At 40.0% G+C, this 24,083-nt stretch overlaps 1 protein-coding gene across 1 annotated transcript in view; it reads right to left on the reverse strand.

Annotated features, from left to right (window-relative positions):
- The window catches only part of EHF (ETS homologous factor), a 58,559-nt gene extending 47,201 nt beyond the window's left edge, over window positions 1-11,358 (reverse strand). The window contains exon 1 of the mRNA XM_081166330.1: window positions 11,203-11,358. The gene's annotated coding sequence lies outside the window, so the exon portion shown is untranslated. The remainder of the gene's footprint in view (window positions 1-11,202) is intronic.
- Window positions 11,359-24,083: the final 12,725 nt, after the last annotated feature.

The raw sequence follows: 24,083 nt of genomic DNA on the forward strand, positions 1-24,083 counted from the left end.
GCCTTACCCAAAATTGTGGGTAATGCAAAAATAATACTAATAATAAATGCAAAGATACGATTGCTCTAGTTGTCTTTGCATTTATTATTAGTATTATTTTTGCATTTATTTTTGCATTTATACCCCACCTTCCCTTCAAGGAGTTCAAGGTCGTGCACACATTTCCTCTCCACCCCATTTTATCTTCACAATAATCCTGTGAGGTAGGTAAGGCTGAATTAATCCATCAGAGAAGAGGAGAAAGGTGAGACCCATTGTAGCGTGGTAAAGGATATGTAACTAAATTGCCAAATGAAACCCCAAAGAGCATAGATTTGCAATTACATACCACAGATTTTAAAAAGTCACAGGAACATGAGATGAAGCACAGATTGGCTGCTAGCTGCCCATCTGCAGGTCTTTTCCACCCATTGACAAAGATGCCAGGGTGACATGGCTTCAGTTTGTTTATTCTGTATATAAGCATTCCTTGCTGTTGATATTTCAGTCAATATTCCCAGTCATTCAACAGAGAGTTGTTGGTGGGAAGGGGCCAAGTCTGATGAACAAGTCTGAAGTTAGAATAAACCATTTAGAGGAGCAGACTGCATTGAAAAAATGCTAAATTAAATATACTCAAAAACTGTGCGCGCACACGCACACACAAACTTTATATTCTCCACAACCAAATGCATCCCCAAATCGGAAGGTAAATCCTACATTTACTCATGTGTGTTTGTAATCATGTGGTCAGGAAGCTAGAATCAGAACAAGCTCCAGGTGATGAGGCAGCAGATTGTCAAAGAGTCCCCTCCAGCTCCATTTTCCACACACACCTAGAACAGCAGTAGGGGGCCATTTCCCCCAAGCCATGCCCACCCACCATCTGCTGTCAGGTAATTGACAGGTGGGAAGCGCCATCCACCTGTAAAAATCACCTGCTGGGGAGCTCTGGATTTGGTCTGCTGGGCTGAGAAGGCTCCCTAGAACATATGAATAAAGAAGAAAATGGAGAGTGGACTGGATTCTGCTGTTAGTGGAAGCCAGCACAAGAACTCTTGCTAATGCAATGTTGATTCTCCCTGTCTTCTGCCCCTGTGTGCCCCTCCAAACCCATTTTGGAGGGTTGGGAGGACCCCCCTAGAAAAGTGCCTTGGAGGGTTAGAGGAGAGTTTGTTCCATAGAGCAAGCAGAAATGCTTGCACTGATAGAATGATCTCCTTGGTTCTATGTTAAATTCCACCCCGTGTTTTCTCTTGACATTACGTAACCACAGCCGGGACAATTGGCTTCCAGGGCAAAGTCTGTAGCCAATTATTCATAGCTACATACCTGCATTTTCCACAAATACATTTGTGCTCAAAGTGATTTACTGGGGGAAACGATTTACTGGAAATAAGCAGTCTACAATAATTGCACATGATTATAACGCACGGCAGAAGTTGTATTATCACTGCAGCATAACACAAAACAACTCAGTAATTAGCAGTTCATTTAAAATGCAACAAAAGTGAGCCTAAAGCTTACCAACAGGACAAGTGACAACAGTGAGCTTCATGTCCCAAGTAGATCCAAAGCAAGCCCCGCCAACTCCAGCAAAAAAAAAAAAGAATATTTATACCTAGACACAACAGGCCAGAGAAAAACACCAGCTCTCTCAGGAACGTTCCTAGGGCCAAAGGGTGGGGCAAGCCAGGAGGAAACAGCCACCGCCAGATGGCAAGCATGGAGTCAGTCATTCTTTCCTCCTCCCTATGAGCACCAACACCTGTCTTTCCAAATACTAAGGTACTAGTGCTACTGGCAACTCTACGTACATTCAAATCCCAAGCTGGCAAAGCAGCAAAAAAGAAAGAAAAAAACAGGCCAGGAAACGCCAGCAACTGATCTAGACATCATATCCCAGATTCTTACTGTAAGTGTGTTTATGTCGGAGATAACCGACCGCATGTACAAAGTGGAAGTGAAGAAAGCAGCGCTTCTGTCTGGGCTCCTGTCTGGGCTTCAGCAGGTGCCTGATTGTCAAAATGTACTCTATGCACATGATACTGGAGCTTTTCAGTACATAGAACAAATTCTTCTAGGGTGGCAAGCTCGGTCTCTAGCATATGCTTCTGTAGACGTAGGGTTTGAGCATTCATACTGCATGTGTTAAATGCCCCAAAGGCATGAGCCACATCTTTGCACTACAGTGGTACTTCGGGTTACAGACACTTCATGTTACAGACACTTCATGTTACAGACACTTCAGACGCTAACCCAGAAATAGTACCTCAGGTTAAGAACTTTGCTTCAGCATGAGAACAGAAATTGTGCGGCAGCAGCGGGAGGCCCCATTAGCTAAAGTGGTGCTTCAGGTTAAGAACAGTTTCAGGTTAAGAACAGACCTCCGGAACGAATTAAGTACATAACCAGAGGTACCACTGTATTGGCAAGATTCTCTTGGCCAAGCGGGATAGTAAATTATAACAAAAGCCAGCCAAAAAATAATTAAAAGATGGTTATACTGTTGGCAGGAAACTACTTAAGACTGGTAGTGAATTTTTGCATTCCAGTGAATGGTTAATGGAACAATGTCTCCCAACTACTGGGATATATATATTTGTTATATTTATATTTTGTGCTTCCCAAATAGAGTTCAGAGCAGTATTTAACAGTAACCCTGTAAGATAAATTAAGTAGAAAGACAGTGGTTGTCCTCTTTCAGTGTTGGATTGCTTAAGCCCCACTGAATATGTACTGGATTGTAGCCTTAGTGATTTGTCTGAGGCCACCCAGAGGGCTTCATAGCTGAACAGAGTTTTCCGTGTTACTATGCTGTTTCAGGTTACTGGTGAACAGAAGTAGTTTTGCATAAAACAAATTCCATCTTGCACCATTGCATCAAGATTCCTTATATGCAAGAGGGGGCTGGATGAGGCCACTGGACTGAAAGCCCCCTGCATTCCCCACTACACAATCTAATAAACTGATGTATCTATTTTACCTGGTGTACAGAATTTTAGGAAACCTAGTTCTGAAAACTAGGGATTGCTAATAGATGCTAAGGATATCATCAAAGAACATCAGACAACTCTAAAATCCACAGTGCAATTGCACTCTCCAACTACTATGCTTACTTTTAAATACTCAAATTATTTATTGGTTTATCTCAGAAATTATGCCTCATCAATTTGATTTGGGTCAAACTGGCCCTCAAGCTGACTTACAAGCAATAAAAGATACATAGATACATATAAAATAATTGAGAGTGTGTATGTGTCAGTAGAGTATATGCTTGTAGCAAAATGAAAATATATTTACAATTCACCCAAAGGATGTGTTTCAAATTAATTGAAAAACCGTCACCCTAGATTATTGGGGGAGCGAACGTCAGAACACTATTGCCACACTTAGAAAGACCCTGCCCCTTCATAAATACTTTGAGGGATGTTTTCACTATAGCTATGCCAAATAATACTAAATATTATCAATATTACAAAGGTTCATTCCTGTGAAGAAAGGTTCAAACATCTGAACTTTGCATTCAAATGCTAGGGAGATTGTGCTAATGTTTCCTGTCTCCATACAGTCAGATGCTTGTATTTCTCAAAGTTTTCTGAAGTTACACCACAAAGATGAACCAACAGAATTCTGAATCATTTATATGCAGTTGTGTAATAATAATTGTATGTTTTGGTCAAACCCATTACATTATAAAAAAGAGACAATTATGTTGGGTACATAGGATTTTCTAACCACAACATCTTGGCTGATTTTTACACGGTCTTTAGATGACATGAGAGAGCAATTATACCATATTATAAATTAGTCACTTGCCCAAACTCAGTTTTATATCAAAGCTGATTTAGGACTCATGCAAATTCAGGGTTGCATCTAACAACAAAAAGGTTTTACATATAGCTGAATCACTTTAAGAATCATCATATTAATATTTCCTGGCTGGATCTTTGGCTAAGAACATAAGAAAACAAAGGACACAAAACTAGGAACCTGAGCATGTAGGACTGTTGTGACAAGATTTGTTCTCTTCTGGAGAAGAAATTTTCCCAAGCAGAGACTACCATATTTTCATTCCCCACCCCCATCTTTTCCTCTACCTGCTGAGAAACCAGGTTAATTCAGTTACCAGCAAGTATTGTGGCTTTTCTCCTTTATTTCCCCAAGTCATTGTGACTCAGATAGCATCTACTGCCCCACATCTCAGGGAATGAAAGGTATGCATTTTATTCAATCTTTTCCTATTCAGAACAGGACCAAAATGTTAGTTGCTAGTATTCATGCTGGTCTGTAGGAAGAAAGCCTCTGGAGAGTGCATCATCTTTCCTTTTCCTGTGTAATTTTGAATTTCCATGTGCTGCAGCTGTAGTAGAAGCTGAGGGTGCCTTCTGGCTTCATGATTCAGGAATCATGATGTTAAAATTGATTTTTGCTAATAAAACTCCTTTGCTCTAATCTTTTTTATTACTACAGTACAGATAAAGTACTAGCTAGAACCTTGCTCAAGTAACAAAAGTTGAATATTTTCATTAGGATTTCCTTAATTCTTACTAACTTCTTTCTATTTTAATTTGTTGGAAGCCACCCATAGTGGCTAGGGCAACCTAGTTAGATGGGTGAGTAATAATAATAATAATAATAATAATAATAATAATAATAATAATAATGCTATATGGAACATCACCACACCACCACTTTGCTCAGGATTTCAGAATGAGGCACTTGTTTTGAGCAATGTCCTCAGCAGTATGCATAAAGGTCAAGACAAAGTTTCAAGTGAAGCCCTAGACAGCTCCATGTAGTGCTTAGGATGGAGACTATATGGATGACATCCAATGATGTCCACCTGCTTACACAATGGAAATCAATATGTGCAAAGGGATTTCTGGTTACCCTTATCCCCCCCTGCATGGCTTCACAGTCAGCTGCAGATAGTCTTCCAACACTCCAGAAGAAAAGAGAACAGGGAAGCTTTGCTAGATCTTACCCCCAAAGAGCAGATCGGAGGTGTTTCAGCAGCAGCCATCACCATAACTGTGTACAGTGGTACCTCGGGTTACATACACTTCAGGTTACAGACTCCACTAACCCAGAAATATTGCTTCAGATTAAGAACTTTGCTTCAGGATGAGAACAGACATTGTGCTCTGACGGCGCGGTAGCAGCAGGAGGCCCCATTAGCTAAAGTGGTACTTCAGGTTAAGAACAGTTTCAAGTTAAATACAGACCTCCGGAACGAATTAAGTACTTAACCCGAGGTACCACTGTATATGTGAAGTCGGTATCCCACTATATATATTGAAGTTGAAGCAAATGCTTCAGGAGACAGCGTCCACAGATGAGCAGATTCTGATGTAGATCTTTATTCAGGACCGGCCCACCCATGAGACAAAAGCAAGGCAACCGCCTCAGGCAGAAGGGTCCACCAGGGCAGCAGATCCAGTTATCAATCTTTCTTCCCCACTTGTTCCTGTTGTAGGTATTCCTTGACCCCTTCTTCACTTTCAGGAAAGGGGATGTCATTTTGGAGTCCACTTGATGTGCCAAAATGCCTTAGGTGGGCCCTAGTCTGTCTGTACTTGAGTTCACTGAAATCAATAGGTTACCAACTTTGCATAGGATTGCAGCTTTAATTGCATTTCTTCTACTCACACAACATGCCCTAGAAGACACATCAGCTCACAACTATCCAGTCTAGAAGAGGCTGTCAAATTATTTTTCCTTTGCCCATCTTTGAAGGCACCTTGCAATTATATGTTTCCCATGGCTGAAACATTAACAGATGGTACTCTTCCACTTGAGAACATTATTGTGGTCCTTCAGATGCCACCCTCTTGCCTGCAGGATATCAAAGAGGAAAAATTCTAACCCCACCCAGACTCAAATAAGTATTTGTACTAATGCTTTGAGGATGCGGACTGAGCCCATTTCATAGCTGCAGTCAAATGAGACAGATTTGCATAGGGAATGAAATGTGTGGCCTTTAATTTGGAATGGGGTATTTGGCATTTCACAAGCTAAAATAAGGGTACAACTGACATTTTTTGAAATATTGATGCAATCAAGCAAATATATCCAGACACGATTGAAGTCCATACAACAGAGATCTAAATTAGGTTATATCCATATATGCAGGGAATGAACTATACTTTTAAAAGTATTATCTTCAGCAATGAAGCTGTTATTATCACTGTTGACATTTACTGTATGATGTCAACTTCTATGTATCTAATTTGCTTAATGATGTTTACTTTGTGCCTTTAAAAGCTGACCAAATAACACAACTACTTGGAGTTATATATGCTTTCTGAGAACTAGAAATACAATTAACCTTACAATAACCTTTATTTATGTGTGCCTTGATCTAGGGACCTTTGTGGCTTTCCTTGTTCATTTAGAGAAGGCAGCTAAATGTTTGCAAAGAAAAAATAACATTGAGCTGACCAGTCAATTGGAATTAATAGGGAAACTCACCTAGACATGTTTTTGTATGTCCATCAGATCACATATGTTCACAAGACATCACAAATGAAAGCACTCATGGAAATTATCTAATTAATTCCCTAGTTTAAACATTTCTTTTTGAAAAACGGCCTAGCTAATTTTTTAGCTGTCAACTTTTAACTTTTAACCATTTCTTGAAATACTTTTCTACAATATAAGTTAAAAGCCTTTTTTAAAAAAAATGAAATGAAATGAAATTCAGCTTTCCAAGAGTTTTCCCTGACGCAGCTGCTCTTTAGTACTTCAGGGACTTTATATCAAATGGCAATATTTCTTTATTGAAACTCTAGGTGTTATTGTTTGAAAGACAAAAAGTAGTGTTCCTTCCCGATATGGTATCTTAAGCACAACACATCTCAGAGTTCCTTAGTTCATGATGACATTTTCTTTTTAAAAAAGAGAAAGATTTTTTTTTTAACCATTACAATAAATGGTAATTTTCCAATTAATTAATACAATGCACCTTCAAACCAAGGAAAGCAAAGAATATGGTTTAACATCACCACCAAAAAGAGATGAAAAATGCTAATTTCTCAACCAATTTGTTCTCAATCACATTATCTTTTGCTCAGACATACTGTGTTATTGCTGTATCCAACAAAACTTTATAATGTTGAGGAGCAGGAGGAGCAGATAGTTTCACCACCCCTCCACAGTCAGGGGGTTGGTGGCCATTCGCACATCATCCACATATCCTTCAAAACAATTCAAAATAATATTTATTGGTTTTCTCAGTATTTCATATCCAGTAATGTAGCCCAAAATTTGCCTCCAACAACCTTGGTTTTTTTCCTATATCCTCTATATCCTGTACAAGTAATCTGCACCACATCTCCAAAAATAGTCATGGGACAGCTTATATACGTGTTTCGGCACCACGTGTGAAGTCTTAAAATAGTTATGTTTCAAATTCATTGCTATGACTACTTTACAAATTCTGTCTCCTGTCCGCTGGTGCGCGCGCGCACACACACACACACACACGTTTGCAGAGGTCAACAGAGTAGTCAGCTGAATGCAGGAGAGAAAACAAGCAGAAGCAAGCAGATATATGGCCCCCAGAAAGAGTGGGAGCCATTTCTGCTGATAAATTTACAGACCCCAGAAAATAGGTCAGAAAATAAGCTATATTCAAGATTTATGCCAGCATTATTTTTTGTGATAAAAATTATTTCAGAATTGTACACATTTTAGAGTAGTGCTAAGTTTCCTGCAATATCATCATTTGCGGGGCTTTTTTCCCAGCTGGAACTCACTGGAACTCAGTTCCGGCACCTCAGGTGGATGCCATTGCCATTATAAGAGAACAAGAGGTGAGTTCCAGCACCTCTTTTTCTAGAAAAAAAAACCCCAGTTCTGATCATTGGGTATTATAATACATGCATCACAACATTTCATTATTGAAATACGTGTGTGTTTTTAAAATGTATGTTAAAAGTGCCTCTTTGCAAGACATAATAGTGCCCTTTCGAATTCACCTCCTTTCCCTCATGAAAATTGATCCTTAAAAAATGTCCCATGCTTCGTGGCTTAGGCAGCTTAGTCCTCAATGGCCTCTACCCATGCTGCATTAAAACCTAGCTTTGTACAATTATGTCACATTTGTTTCCAAAGGTCTTAAGATCCTGGCTGTATGCAAGAGCAATCCTAAGAGTGCATACCAAAAAATTCCCCTGAGATCACTTGGATTTACTTTATAGGTTGCAGCCTAAAGCCCTTTTAATTCACCCTCTCCTCAAAAACAGACAAGTTGAGTTCACAAGGCCTAATGTTGCATCTGGATATGGAAAGGCCAAACTCACGTTCTTGCTCAGCTATGAAGATGACTGAGTGGTCTCAGGTGTCGCTATCTCAACATAACTTAGCCTCCCTACCTGTAATACTTGGGAAATGGAGGAGAATTACAATAACATAGTGCCAAACATATCAGAGGCGACTAAAAGCTTGCTAATTTGTGGCATTCATTCCAGGTTTTGATGAACCTGAGGAAAAAGTAAATTCCAAAGCTGGGGAGCAGTTGCCAAGAAGACCTCTCTGGATACCCTCACTTGACAACCTCTGCACACACAAACACCCCCAGTGGCTTGGGAATGGCTTCTCCATGGTGTGAATTCGCAGTGCTTGAGCGAAAATTGCAATTTTGCAGGCAGGGCAAATCATGTGGGCCTTTACCACCCCATATAAGCCCCTTTCTCCAGCAATTCTGGTTGCCGGGAGTGAGTGGGGTGAATACCATAACAACCAGCTGATTGAAATATATTTCTCCTTGCTGGTGACAGGTTAGATTTCATAGATGTCTCCCTAGACTCCTGTCTCTAGTTGTTCACAATCTGACTTTTAAACAAATACTATTAGAAAAGTCCACAGTGTTATGATGATTATATTTTGTAGTAGAATGTCCCTATTTTCTGAGGAACATTGGAGGGTATGTTATGCTTATTTCCTCTGATGGTGCATGATCATTGGGCATATTGGGGAATTGTGTTTTCCAGGATTAATAGACCATATGTCACAGCAATTTTTCATACATAACATGATCTCCTATTTCCTTGTAACCCCTTTCTTTGCTTTTTTTCTTCACAGTACTCCATGAGTCTTCCTTTGTGATCAATTTAAGACTTTGCGGGAAGTAACTGTGTGTCTGTGCAATACTACTTAACAAATGTGTCAACTTTATCATAAAGAAGGTTATTGGTTTTGTGCAGTTATGTTGAAATTCTAAACTAATTGACCATTTTCAGTGAAAACAGTTTTTTCTTTCTTTTTTTTAAATGACTGTTTATCCAAGTGAAAATAAAATGGGGAAACCAGTTACGCTACCCTGAGATTGGAAGAAGGATAGCAAAAGAAAGAAAGAAAGAAAGAAAGAAAGAAAGAAAGAAAGAAAGAAAGAAAGAAAGAAAGAAAGAAAGAAAGAAAGAAGCCTGTAGTTTGGCTTGTAAACAGTGCCTTACAGTGCAAATCCATGCATGTTTATTTGGAAGTAAAACTGTGTTCAGTGAAGCTTAAGCCTTTGTAAGCATGTTTAGGATTACAACCTTATTTATGTTTACTCCACCATCCTATTAATTAACTCAGTAATTAACTTCACTATATTAAATAAGACTTACTTCACACAATCACAGCCAAATTTGCATTTGCTGCTGGTCAAAAGAAGAACAAAAAGAGAATGGGAAATAGAACATCTTCTACCGGATAAAAAAGAGTGACTAACTACTTCAGTTTTAATCTTTGTTTTCCACTTTATATCTGCACACCTTATCATTTTGTGTTATCCCCCTCCAAAGAAAAGCCTATCACAGCTGAAGCTATTTTACTCTTCTGCATTTATTTATTTCTATAACAAGAAGCCTGCATGTCTTTCATTATACCACTTGACATAAAACACTTTTTAACCACCAGCACCATTGTGGTTAATAGAAAGAAGGGGTTAGGTTAAAATATTGGCCAGCTAGTTATATCTTAATTTTATGTACTCAGGTTTTCTCTTTGGTACACCAAACAATATATTCTAGATTAATCAAGCATTTTTTAAAAACTGCACGTATATGACTGAGGAGTTACTGAACAAGTTAAAGTGCCTATTCAGCATACATAATATGTACCTCAATTTGTGCAGTTTGCCATTACAGAATTGCAAGTAGAAAATAATATTTTAAATAGCACTACCGTGGTTGATTCATGGTTATTCAAACTAAATGTCAATGAAAGCCAATGGAAAGGAACACACCAATACAGCCAGATGAAAATTCTGAAGGTCATAACTTTGTTTATACGCTATTCTTATATTCAGAAACCCAAATAATGTTAACCTATTACTATAAGAGCATGGATTCAACATGGTGACCTGCCACTGAAGAAGTGGAATTTGGCTTAAGAAATGAATAATAACTGACCAAGATCGTTGTGAAACCTTGCGTAAATTTGTTGTCGATCAACACAGCACAGGAGACAATTTCATGATACGAAATTATTAGTAGCCCTGGTTATAATGGCAAATGGGTGATAGGGAACAATCTGGAAACTGGACCCAGAAGCCCAGTTGAAGCAGACCAGTGGTTTTGTGAGAACATTACAACATCTCCTTCACCAGACAGGCAAACAATATATTTGTGGATGATCAGCAACAATGTTATATTCAGCAGGCCTGATTACAATGTCCATACTTCAATGCTAACCCACAAATATAATTTGAAACCCTTGAGAAATTACGAGCAACTCAGTATACAGAAGCTGGCATGCCCACAATTGGGGTGCCCGGTCCTAAATTAACATATACTTGAAAACATATAGAATTGTTTACATTTTATCTGAACATTAGCCTACTTTACCTTACTAAATCAGGGCTAATAGCACAATAATCATTGTAACTAAAGGCAGGAGATATCAGTAGTAGTAGCAGCAGCAGCAGCACTAGTGGAACAACTTTAAACAAAAACAAAATGCCCACTGTCCTGCTGGTTGAGCACGTCATTAGGATATTTTAAACCCATTTACTTTAATGGTATTTGAGCTGCCCGTGCGTAGCCAAAATCTCTTAATGAGAGCTTTTCAACATCCTTTGATCAAAACATTTTAGTTGCGTTTTTCAAGGCAAGGGTTGGAACATCATCATTATGCCAGAGATTAGTTCATACTTGTGCACCTCTAGATTTTATCCCTAGTGGCAGAGTTTTTTGTTTAAAAGGAGCTGAGCAGCACGCCGTTCAAAGCCCTTACCTCATTTAGCTGCTGGTTCTGTTGGGGAAATCCTTTAGCTGCAGCAGGGAAAAGACTGATCAGATGTTATGCCAGATGTTAGGTACACATAGGTGGCAGGCTATCACTTCAAAAAACCTCACAGCAGTGAAGGCAGATGCTTGTGATATGAATTTTAAAACATATTTTAGAATGTTTAGTTGGCCAATTGTGGAATTCCTTAGGTCACTTCCTGTTATTCTGATTGGATCGTCTAAAATAAAACTTTAAAAAACCCCACAGGGATTGCAAACATTTGCATACAGCCAGCCAACTCACACCTTCCCGCACAAACAAAACAAGTCTAACCAGGTTACACTTCTGTTCCAAGAACAAAAGAGAAAGAGCCCTGTTAATGGATGAGGCATTGGTTTTGTGTGTGTGTGTGTGTGTGTGTGTGTGTGTTTAAGACGATCCCATTTATTTTATTTTATTTTTGCTAAGGACAAGTTATTTCAGGCAGTTAATATAACCTGAAGAAAGAAAAGCAAACTCCAGAAACGTGGTCATCATTTCTGACAGCTCAAACCGGCTTGGGGGTGGGTGGGGGAAATAACCAGAAAACGAACAGTATGGAATAGATTTGCATTGACTGCAAGCTCAAGCAAATGTTCCAGCACTGGAGGATTAACTTTATCCTCCCTGGTGTTCACTTACCCTCATTGAACTAAGTCATATATTCGAGAGTTTGTCTCTGTGGCTTCCCTTTCCCCGTATTATTTCTGTGTGCGCACACCACAAAGGCATGGTAGAAAACAGAACAAAACAAAAACTTGGCACAAACCGAAAACTGCATACCTGCACAAGGAGTGACTGTGGATGTGGCAATCAATGCACAAAGGGGCAGCCAGAGTGTCAGACATGTGTCGGTGTCCATGGTGCTTTTCAGATTCTACCCAGCCTCTGCTATCTGCTCAGAACAGAGACAGTTTGTACATTGCTTTGCCAAGCCCTGGCCATGCAGTACTGGGTCCATGAGAAGCTCCACACAATTGGGACTCTTCAAATGGATTTAGAAGTAGCTGCACTTTAGACTTTGTACAGAAGACTGCAGTGCCAACTGGCTCCAGGTGAAGGAAACCATGTGTGAGCAAACTGTAGCTTTAATTCCTGCACCTCTTTAACCTGACTAGGATGAGGAACAGAGTACCAGAGATAGATGGGACTGACACATTCAGAAAAATGGCTGGTGGTTGGATATAAACTGTTAAGAGAGAACAGCCACAGTGGGTATTGGAGGGGGGCTTAGTTTTGCATTTAGTCAAAAGAAGAGGGCTGGTGTAGCACAATTTTGCACCTTTGCACATGCCTGCTAAATTCTGTTATCAGGTCTATGTAAATGAATAGCCTCATCACAGTATAAAAAGAGTTAAGAGCTTCCCTATTAGAAAGTGTAGCTCAGTTGTCGCAGAGACACCAAACACTACTTTTCCATTGTTGACCAATAATCTACCCATGAGGCTGGGTGGAAGATCTAGTCTACAAATCTGGACTCCTCAATTCTATTCACGAATGTAATTCACGTTTGCTTTCAGAACTTAAAATCCCTGGAATGTTATTGATTTGTTGTCTACTCTCCATGCTGTTGTGGTCTCAACTAAAGCGTGGTGGGAGTAGCGTACATAGAACTCCAAGTACTGCATGCATAAGAGAGCAGCTGGTCGTGGTTCAAGGCTGCTATGAGCATGTTTTGGTCTGGTTTTCTCAGTGGTGTTGTTGTAAAATTTGAAGTGCTAATCTGTGCAGCCTCCATAGTCACATACCCAGAGTCCATACCCATATCCCCAAGATATGTCCAAAAATGAAAACTGCTGTACAGCTATATACTCCCAAAATAAGCATGACATTTGTTTTATTTGTATCAGCAGATGGTCAAAAAATAGCAATTTGTCAAAGGGTGGTACGGTGTTAGGATGTTGGACTTTGGCAAGGAAGTCTTGGGTTCACATCTCTGACAAGTAGGGTTGGGAAAATCTGTCAATTTTGGTTACTCTCAGTTACCATTTTTTCCATTTGTAAGTTCAGTTCTCCATATTTCCACATCAACCTGGGTTTTTTTAAAAATTCAAGTCCATATGAAAATTCATCAGCATACACATATTTCTAAGTTTACCTTTGAATGCAACGTCAATAAAATTTCTTCCCCATCCCTACTGACCAGCCATAAAGTTCACCGGGTGACCTTGGACAAGTTGCTGTCTCAGCCTAGCCAACAAAGGGATCATGCGCCAGGGCCAACCAAATTTCCAGCCCTGCACGTCAAGAATACACCACTAGCATATATTGCTTGAGCAGATTATGTTGTCATTTATTGTATCTTTACCAATACTTGTTAGCAGACTCTATATCAGAGGTCAGCCCTATCAAACAACTGCTGAGAGCCCACCACTGACCCCGTTGTCAACCCAAAATGGTGGCTACAGTTATCTGGGCCTGACACTCCTCTCAGGGCTGAATAGCCACCATTTCCCCCTTCAGCCAGCACTGCTACCATCATACCTTGACAGCTAGAGTGGCCTTTTGCTTCTACTGCTACCATCACTTCAGCTACAGCAGTGGAATAAAACTGCCATGCTGCACACCTGTCAGCTGTTGCTGTCGAGGGAAGGGGAGGAGTTCATGCTGCAGAGGGGGAGACTATGCCAAACAAAACCAGTCCTGATTATAGGAGGTTGAGAGGCACTGACTTGCTTAAGGCAACCTAGGGAGTGTATGCAATATCTGATCCAGGTGGATCAATATCCATTCAAGGTGGATGCAATATCTGATCCAGGACTGCTGCTCAGTTTCTTATACTGAGATACACCAATTCTCACAAGGGGCTGTAATTTGTGACACAATGCCATAAATTACGGTTGTAAAACATTAGTTTTTTTTAAGCAAGACTAGCTGTAGCTCTTGACATGGGTCAAAGTCTGTATCGTTGTTTTCCTTTCCCCTCAGTGACCATTCCTCCAATCCCAACTAGGTGGCTATGAAGGACATGGAGGAGTCTACCTTCACTGGTTGCTATGAAATGCAACATTGCAGGCAAGCTAAATAAATAAAAATGTCCAGTAGCACCTTAGAGACCAACTATGTTTGTTCTGGGTATAAGTTTTCATGTGGATGCATACTTCTTCAGATTTTGTGCATGCACACGAAAGATTATACCCAGAACAAACTTAGTTGGTCTCTAAGGTGCTACTGGACATTTTTTTATTTATTTATTTCTATTGCGTCAGACCAACTACCTGAACCTGAATTGCAGACAAGGAAATTGACTAGGCGCAGTGGGTAGATTAAGGACAGCTGGAGCAATTGGAAATGGCAACAGCAGCAGAGATGTTTGACTGCTGTCATGAGGCCAAGGTGCAGTTCTAACTGTTAGAACAAATAAGCCAGATGTATCCCACAGGTAGGCGGATTCTACTTTTGAGCCTCTACTGGGTTGCTCAGGTAAGTACTATGTGTTGTGTCTGCTGCAGGAAAGACCAGTGCTGACCTCAGCTCCAGTAGATTCCACCTGTGAGTTTCACATGATGGTATGCAATTCAAACCAGCTCTGCTTCCAGAAGTAGGTCAAAAATACACAAGATTTCTTCATATGCATACATCATGCCATATAGTTACAATATTGTGACTCACCTGTGCCAGTAAATATGATCAATTAAGTACAAACAACTTGCACAGGCACTATATTAGCATCCAACTACCTTTGACAGAATGATGATGATCGTGGAAAGAAGGAAAATATGAACATGGAGACGAACGGTTTACGCTCTTCTTACTGTTCTAAATATTGGAGGGGGCACAAATGGTGATTGAGAAATATGCCACAAGATTCCAACTTAATATGGTTCACTTATTTTGTACATAATGAGCACATAGATGCTGTTGTCCCATTTATTGCAGTGCCTCTCCAAATGTGCATTCTCATTGGTCAGCATTAAGGCACAAAGAGTGGGGTTATTCACAGAAGACTCCCCAGGACGTTCATCAATAGGGTGAAGAAAAGTGGGGTTGTGCCTGCAAGCCAGGCCCCCTGGATAGTGATACATGCCAGCCACACACACACAGTGACCAGACATTCAGCATCAGCATGAGGAGTCTGTGCATTCATTGATCTTATCCTGGCAGCGGCTTCTGACTTTGACTCCTTGCAGGCAGTGCATCCATGTTTAACCATAATTGGGGGGGGGGGAGCTCCATAGCAGCAGCACTGGCGTGGTGCAAGGGAGCCAGCGCGTATCGGTCAGGTCCTATGGGAAGTGGGTAAGGCAATGCGGTATGCAGTGGCGCGTCTGGGTGGTAGGGTCATGCGGCACACAGGCATTACATTTGGACTGATATCAACCAGATGGTGTGCATTTATCATCTGCTGGCAAGGAGGCTTGGTTGCTAGATGTATACTGGGGTCTGCAGAATTGGTTGTAGCTGTAGGTAGCCAATGAGGTGAGCCAGTGAGGTAGCGGTAGCTTGTGTGGTAGATAAGGTATTGGGTTGAATGCTTTGTTTACTCCCAGATTGAGGGGGGGGGGGAGTGAGTGATGGTGCATCACTTCCTTGATCAGGTATGATATCTCAGGGTACCCTGGTAAAGGGGCACCTTCCAGACACTAGCAGCACTGGGTGGCAGCAAGGTTGGGGCTGGGCAGTTGCACTGGCGCTGCCACAATAGGTATTTAAATTTGCAAAATTTTGTGGAAAGGGAATAGAATTGAAGGAAAAGAAACATTTATTTGTGTAAATATTTGCGTGTCAAGACCCCGAAGCCGCCCCCTCGTTGACGAATAAGACACAAGGACACGGATATTAGGTTAATGGTTACTGGGCAAATTTAGGCCACAACTTTATTGGTGTAAATATTTATATACTGATTGTTGTGCAGACATCTCAATGTGGTGTATGACAATTGCACAAAATATGATATAAATACAATAAAAAACTCTAAAGCATGGGGGGGAATTAAAAATCAGGAATTTTAAATATCCTTAAAATTCCATAACAGCTGGTATCAGTAGCCTGTAAAAGCCATGGTAAAAAGAAAAGGGAAAGTTTTCAGCATGTGCTGGAACTGCATCACGGTTGGTGCGTGCCTTACTTCTAGGGTGAGACCATTCCAGAGACCATCACAGAGAAGATCCTGACTTATGATGGATGTCTGCAGGCAAAAGTGACGCAGACTACAAACAAATTCATTCTGCCTTCTGTCTGCTTAGGATCTCCAATTTTTGGTGCAGCTGCATAGTGGTTACAATGTAAAAGAGGTTTGGGTTGTTTTTTTTACCTTTACATACAAATGGATATGTTCAAAAAAATTTAAAATGCAGATGAGTCAAGCACCTGCAAATCAATAACCTCCTTCTTTGTATTTATCGCAGACATACCTGCCTGTCGCTCGCTTTCATTTTTCGCTCAGTACCTTTGGACTCTGAATTGTTCAGCCCTCTGCATGCTTGTGAATACACCTTTGTCTACAGCTACCACAGGCAAATACTTTGGAACCAGTTCATCCTATCTCTAATATCAACACAAAGTGCAGTGGTATTAATATGCAAATATCAGGTTTATGATTAACGGCTTTAAAATTCCAATGAATCAGGAGCACTTTCAAAAATACTCGTTTGCAGCTGAGTTCAGAGAGTGCACCCTTTGCTCACTGTATCTGAATTTCAGAAAACAGAGAGGTCTCAACAACCACACAGAGTTAATACAAACAAACAAATCTTCCTAAATGCCAAGAACATACAGGCCGGAGAAAGTTTCATCTTCTTAATGAGTCTACATCTAATTCTGACATACATGCACATTCATCCATTCCTGGATGCACATTTTAAAACCTTTCCAACATGTTTTTATCCATAGTTTCATTATTCCCATTAGAAATGGAAATTGGTGAAATTTAGGCACCCCAGCAGGTGTCTAAACCCTAAGGATCTTGTTGCTGACCCACAAATAATCACATCACCTTTACTGAATATTTGGGGCCTTGACTATTATATCCTGAATTAAAATCCTTAGATCATGGGTAGGCAAACTAAAACCTGGATCCAGCCCAATCGCCTTCTAAATCCAGCCCGTGGACGGTCCGGGAATCAGCGTGTTTTTACATGAGTAGAATGTGTCCTTTTATTTAAAATGCATCTCTGGGTTATTTGTGGGGCATAGGAATTCATTCATTCCCCCCCCAAAAAAAAATATAGTCCAGCCCCCCAGAAGGTCTGAGGGACAGTGGACCGGCCCCTGCTGAAAAAGTTTGCTGACCCCTGCCTTAGATCATTGTCTCCCCAACTACGTTTGCAAAACGTATCTAAACCATAGACTATATAAATTCAGCTAATAAATAAAATATTTTCAGATGAAGACCATTTGGTCCACCCAGACCTTTTAACTACCTTATGTCATATGGCCTGATCCTCTTACAGTGGGATCCTAAGGGGGTATTTGAAGGGTGCCAAGTGGATTGGTTCCCACTTCCCAAGTCATCCTGGCTTCTGCACTAGCTGAGCGGGTTGGGGACTTACCTTACTTTTGTCCCAGTGCATTTTTTTTCACTGACTCCAGGATGGTGTGGATTGGGGGTCCATTCCTGGGGACTCTCCACTGGATCCAAGGCCGCTGAATCCCTGCCCTGCCTTTGCCCTGTCTTTACAACACCTCCTTTTGTGTCTAGCACTAGCTGGAGCCAGTGGGAACCCCAACAGCAGACCATATTTGCCCCAAGAGTTTTCTGTGAGCTTAGAGGGGTGCCAGATACAGCTTTTCCACTAGTGGAGTTCCTGTCAGCAGGCAGAGATATGCCTCTCTCCAGTCCTAATCCCTTTTAGTCAGTGAATCTAGAGTTTGGGATTGTTCTGCCCATTTTAAAATATGTTCATCTTTTTTTAAAAAAATGTCCCTTTTATTTGTAACAGCTTTTATTGTGATAGCTTTTCAACTGTTGTATTTATTTTGAACCACCCAGAGAATTCGTGTTATGGGATGGCTATATAAATTCAGTTAATAATAAATGAACAAATTGCCATACTTTACTATGGCTGTCCGATAGGAACGTTAGGTGACCTGAGAAGTTGTTACAAATGTTTCATCAGCAGAAGCACCTCCACTTGCTTTACAGAACAACCCCCTTCTCCTCTCCACATTTGTTTTACAGTTCTCCCAACCCCTTCAGAGCCGATTGGGTGCTGGGGGCTACATGGGAAGATGAAAGGGGAGAAAGCCCTATTGCATTAGCAGAAGTCCTTGCATGAGTTTCTGCTAGTTGGACCAGTTACTTGAATCCAGCTTCTGGACTTTTGTATATTTTTTAACCACTGCATATGATCTTTCGTGGCACAAATACACTGATGTGGATAAAAGTAGCTCAAAAATTGCAGGGATGTTGAAGATTAAATTTACCTGAAGCAACCAGATATCTAACTCTTTCTGACAAATTTATGGCTGTACCCTCTTTCTGCTGTGGATCATGGTGTTTTGTTTTGTTTTTGCTTTTTTATATCTTTATTGGCATAAGGGATTATGCAGCCTCATGAAAGATACAGGGTTTAGGATGAAAACAAAATATGGCAGGATTGAAATAAAATGATGGTGGCAGGTTTTAGCTTATTTTATTGGGTTGCATTTCGTAATATTAAGTTGCTTTTTTTTGTATAAAGCTACTAAGAAATATAATAAATAAGAATGAAACTAACAGTGCATTCCTAACAATGTCCATTCAGAAGTAAGTGCCACTGAGTTTTATGGGGCTTATTTCCAGGTAAGTAGGTATAGGATTTTGGTGTAACTCATAAAACCAAGCATATCAGCCTTGCTATATTTGCATCGAACATTTTAAACCCCCATCTAATTTAGTGCCCAAATTATTTACTGTAAATTATTTACAAAATATTTCTAAAGGTTTACAGATCTATACGCTTTCACCCCATTTTGTTTTTAAAGTGACAGTCTTAGCCTTCATTTGAAAAATAACAACAACAACAACAACAACAACAACAACAACAACAACAACAACAACAGCTATTTGCAATCACTTAATCATAGAGCTGGCTCACTTAATCCTTGCAATGGTAGAATTACCTACATTCAGGGCAGGTGACTACAGCAAAAAGTGTCCATGTTGACTTCCAGATTTCCCACAGCCGCAAAGTATTAAAGTGGTCAAGACAGCAGGACTTTACATTAAACTTAAGAATATCCATGAAGTCCACAACTTCCTTGGGCAATTTGTTCTATTAGCCATCTCTTTTCGGAGGCTGATCTCCAACTTTAATCTGCTCTGTGGCAACTTGAATTCAGTCGTTGGTGATAACCCGGCTACTCTCACACCTGCAACTCAAGAGATTTCTAATTTAGCCAGCTGCTCAGGATTACACTGAACAGTTAAGAATAATGCCTTGTTATTCAAGAAATGTCTGACTATAGGAATAAGTTTGGACATGTGGTGCTATGTACGTACAGTAATCCTTATTTCCTTCCTCAGGCGCCCTGGTAAATGGTGGTTTTCTTCTTCTTTATAGTAATCCTTTAGAGATGTTTAAACTGTTACGATGGTCTACACTTCTGCAATTTCTCAGCTTAGCTAAAGCTATCTTATTACTTTTCCCTTATATGTCAGGTGTTTGTCCAGGGCTAGCCATAGTATATGTTGGATATATCTGATTACTTAAAGGCTGCACTCTCTAAATCCACTGTTAGAGAGTAAACCCAATTGAACCTGAGTAAGCATGCACCGGATTTTATCTAGATCTTGCCCTAGCATCTAGGAACCTGTAGAATGATTTATTTATTTTTATTTTTTTGGAGAGGGGAGTTGCCTCTCCTAACAGGTTGGGGATTAAGCTTTGATTGGACAAATTTAGGCTCACAAACCTGCATACTCTCCTTCTCCAAGAAAACATTGTATTGTCATTTTATCTCATTTATATTTTGTTTCCATTCTAAAGCCTATATTTTCCATGAGGCTGCATAAACATGATCCCCAGCAGAAACTGAGTGCAACCACAGGTTTGTCAGATAAAAAACCACTACTCCCGCCCATCCCAATATGCTGTGGTTTTGTTATTTAAATTAGATTATTTTTCTCTGTGGTCATTTCATTATTTCAGTGGTTTATTTATGAGTCGTTCATATTCACCAGCCCTGACGTGGTTAGGAGATTATAATAGCCTAGGACAAAGCTAAATCGCTCCACCTTGTTATTGGGTGATTATCATAATAAGAAAAGGGTCAATGAGCACTACTGAGTTGACTAGTTTAGCAAGTGATCCTATATGAAAGCATTCCAACTCTAGAAAGAATCTAAGGCATTCAGATGAACAGCTCAACTCTGAGCACAAACTTGCTCCTAGGACAAAAGAGCAGAGTTTGGGATTCTGCTATGTGGAAGACTGGTCCATCTACTGGGAATGGATGGTCAGTGCATATCTCTCTCTGTGCAGAAAATTGGGACTTCATGGTCTGATGGGGAATCCTCACTAACTAGAGTTCACTTGCTTTAAAATGTGATAAGTCTACCCTGCTACATGTGGGGCCCATCAAGCTGGGTGAAGGCCTGGAATTCTGTCCCAAAGTCCTGCAATGATGACCACTTTATAGAAAGTGTGATTGCATAGTGAAAACATATACTAGTGTTTTCTTGTCTATTTTTCTCAGGGAATGCACAGCTGAAAGCTTTTTGTATTGTCCATAGGAGGCAGCATTACATGAATTCAAGAACACATGCATCAAGATAACAGCTGAAGTAGAGGAACCATTAAGTTAAAGCAGTACATGTTTATGCCAAACCATTTTATTTATTATGCAAACCATCAGAATCAAGATGGCTATCAATCAATAATAAACAAAATAATGAGCAACAGGGCAAGATGATACAATGCCTCCACCTCCTTATATCAAAATGAAAACCCAAATGGGATCAAGCAGTTCATAACATACCTGCAAACATCTGCTCCCTCAGAACTTGGTGTGTTTCCAATTGTTGTTGTTCCACCTCTCTTCCTCATAGTATTAAAGATATTTGAGTTCCTTGCTGTCAGTCACTTTAAATATATGTTCCTTCAGAAAGATTCCTCTTAACGGGAGCAGCTTTAGATTCCAGATAAAGATCAGCAGGAAAACATCTTCAGCAGAGAGTTGGGTTAAATCCAGGACAGGGTTTGCTTCTTTTTTTAAGGAAAGCCTGCTCTTTTTGAAATGTTTGACAGAATAAAAAGTATTTCTCAGTTCTGTGGTTGGTGCTGCATGACTATTCCATTTTAATTGTCCCCTGCCTTATGCCTTTACTGTGATCGTCATATTTTATGTGTTTTATTTCTTAAAGCTTGCTTTTTTAAAGAACAGCAGCACATGCATTTTCTGAAAAAAATGAATAAATATCCCTAGCTTGCAGAGGCCATCTATCATATTAATTATGGCAACCACCAACATTCTAGCAGGCTAACTAACTAGTTATGTGAGCTTCGAGCACTCAGTATCCCATGCCCTAGACTACACTTGCATAGTTCACTGGTTCCCAGGCGTTTTCTCCAACAAACCACTTGAATATTGCTGATGGTCTCAGCATACCACTTAATGGATTTTCTGCCTGTTGTAGCAATCATAAAGTGCTGTGCTAGATGCTGTGTTATTTGTAATTGTGTATTTGGTTAGTTCTTATATTCTATTTTATTGTATTACAATTTGCATTCCACAGAATTGAAATTCTAATACAATAAAATGCATTAAGAAGCAATAAAAAAATCAATATGAATATTTAATGTAAAGATTCCATGGACCACCTTAGCTAAGCTCCTGGACCACTAATAGCCCATGAATCACAGTTTGGGAACCCCTGGCATAATTTATAACTCCCCCCCCCAGACTGTGCATTGGGTTCCCTCCCCTCCCTAGTGTAAGTCAGGCAGCAAAAACATGTTTTATTAAGCCCAAATGGGCTGTCATGTAGTAGGTGAAGCCGACTCAGCTCAGGGGGTCACAACTGGTACACTCCCATCTTGGAAAAATCAATGGCATTCAACTATCTGGGGAATAACAGATTTATCTGTGATACCTTGAGGTGTCCTCTATGCTAACAGCCTGTTCCTAATTATTTCTACTTATTGAATTCAGTGGGGCTTACTCCCAGGTAAGCAGGGTTAATATTGCAGCCTATTTTTTAAGAAACCAAGTCCTAATATTTTATAGGACAGATGTTGCCGAGGAAAAGGTGAATTGTCTCCTTGATGGCAAGACAATCTTCATTGTTTTAGGTGACAGCTTTATCAGCGACCAAGTCCTTGAAGGAGAACCGCTGAGATAAGCAATCGCAAGTGAGCAAGCATAATAAATGTTGGCCCTGGTGAGCCAAGAGGAATTTTGAAAATGAAAGAGCATCTACTCAAATCAGGAGCCATTTGTGGCCTGACAAATACAGTTGGACATGGGCTGGAAGCCAAAAGCTTTTAATTTGTATAGCAATGAATCAGAAGATCAAAGACCTATAAGAGCAATCCCCTACCTCTAGCTTCAAGGCAATGGTGCTCTTGTTACTCCCTGCTTGGACAGATTTCATTCTTGATACTGCATAAGGTGCACCTGAAACTCTGAGATGCTATACGATAAATCTAAAGTTCTGCTTGTGGTTTTCTCCTCTCTGTGTGATAAGCACTCACAATTTGACTTGAATGTCAGCACCAGCCCTGTTTTCCCATGGCAAATACATAATTGGCTTGTCTCTGTGACTAAGACGACAGTCACATTTAATATGAATTAAGTATGTGTGTGTTTTACTGAAACAACAGTGCAATCTGTGAGCCTCCCACAAAATTCACAATGAGTGTTCCTAATAGTTTTGTTAACAAGTTTCTGGAAAGTCTAAAACATTACTGAAAAACATTTTTTTTCAGCCAGAGGTGGTTTTTCTCATTGGGAACCTTCCAATTCTAAAACATTAAGTGTGTGTGTGTGTGTGTGTGTGTGTGTGTGTGTGTACACCAAAACCAGCAGGAAAACATGTTATAGTCTTGCAATGGGACCAAGATATAGGTCAAATAGTGAGAAAAGTATTCTCCAGTTAATTACTGTGATAGTTGCTTTCCAACTTCCTTTTAAGTAATGATGGGCCTCCAAATTAGTTCCTTCCTTCTGACCAATTTTTTTTTTGCTAGTGCTCAGACTACTGGGATACATGTGCATTCTTAAACAATGATGGCAACATTTTCAGTCAGTTGTTATCATGCTTCTTTGACCTCTGGTCAAAAGTAGTAACTATCTCAATCAGTAGCTGATTAGTTACCAGTTTCAAAATTTCATTTCTTTATGAAGAATGAAAGTGGAATCTCTAAAAACAATTCTCAGCCATCTCTCTCCATTTTAGGCATTGGCCTAAATCTGCTCTATAAATGTAATAGGAAGTGTGAGCAGATACGAGTTTTGCAAAGGCAACAAAACAAGATGGTACAGTTTTTTGTTTGTTAACAAATACAGTGGTACCTCGGGTTAAGTACTTAATTTGTTCTGGAGGTCTGTTCTTAACCTGAAACTGTTCTTAACCTGAAGCACCACTTTCGCTAATGGGGCCTCCCGCTGCTGCCATGCCGCCGGAGCACAATTTCTGTTCTCATCCTGAAGCAAAGTTCTTAACCCGATGTACTATTTCTGGGTTAGCGGAGTCTGTAACCTGAAGCATATGTAACCTGAGGTACCACTGTACTTTGAAAATGTGAAGTGTCTCCAGTCCTTTATTCCCAAACAAGAAATACCAGGAGTATTGAGAAAACACAAGGGTCTAGATTGGTAGCTCTTACCCCAAATCCAAGACAATTGTAGCTTTTCAGTGTTATGGAAAATACATTCTGCACACTATTCTGCCCACACATTAAAAAGCTTCCTTCTGTATAATCAGT

Source organism: Podarcis bocagei, assembly GCF_964188305.1.
Source record: "Podarcis bocagei genome assembly, chromosome: 1".
NCBI classification, from domain to species: domain Eukaryota; kingdom Metazoa; phylum Chordata; class Lepidosauria; order Squamata; family Lacertidae; genus Podarcis; species Podarcis bocagei.